The sequence below is a fragment of the Rhinopithecus bieti genome, unplaced genomic scaffold, assembly GCF_001698545.2.
Source record: "Rhinopithecus bieti isolate Rb0 unplaced genomic scaffold, ASM169854v2 scaffold_32072, whole genome shotgun sequence".
In the NCBI taxonomy this organism is placed as follows: Eukaryota; Metazoa; Chordata; class Mammalia; order Primates; family Cercopithecidae; genus Rhinopithecus; species Rhinopithecus bieti.
In genome coordinates this window covers 213010-213934 of record NW_016813565.1, presented here as the reverse complement: position 1 = coordinate 213934, position 925 = coordinate 213010, and positions in this window count along the sequence as shown.

Here is a 925-nt window from a genome sequence, read left to right as displayed (position 1 = left end):
ATACAAAACTGGACGGGCACAGTGGCTCATGCCTGTAATCCCAGAACTTTGAGAGGCCGAGGTGGGTGGACTGCTTGAGGTCAGGAGTTTGAGAACAGCCTGGCCAAAATGGTGAAACCCCCATCTCTACCTAATACAAAAATTAGCCAGCATGGTGGCATACACCTGTAATCCCAGCTACTCAGGAGGCTGAGGCAGGAGAATCACTTGAACCCAGGAGATGAAGGTTTCAGTGAGCCAAGATCATGCCACTGCACTTCAGCCTGGGAGACAGAGTGAGACTCCTTCTCAAAAAAAAAAAAAAAAAAAAAAAAAAAATACAAAACTTAGGCCAGGTGCGGCAGCTGACGCCTGTAATCCCAGCACTTTGGGACGCCAAGGCAGGTGGATTGCTTGAGGTCAGGAGTTCAAGAACAGCCTGGCCAACATGGTGAAACCCCATCTCTACCCAAATACAAAAATTAGCTGGGCATGGTGGTGCATGCCTGTAATCCCACCTACTAAGGAGGCTGAGCCAGGAGAACTGCTTGAACCCAGGAGGTGGAAGTTGTAGTGAGCCAAGATCGTGCCACTGCACTCTAGCCTGGGCGACACAGCGAGACTCCGTCTCAAAAAAAAAAAAAAAGACCAGGCACAGTGGCTCACGCCTATAATCCCAGCACTTTGGGAGACCAAAGCAGGTAGATCACTTGAGGTCAGGAGTTCAAGACTAGCCTGGCCAACATGGTGAAACTCCATCTCTACTAATAACACAAAAATTAGCCAGCTGTGGTGGTGCACTCATGTAATCCCAGCTACTCCAGAGGCTGAGGCTGGAGAATTGCTTGAACCCAGGAGACAGAGGCTGCAGTTAGCCAAGATCATGTCACTGCACTCCAGCCTGGGTGAGAGAACGACAGTCTGTCTCCAAAAAAAAAAAAAAAGA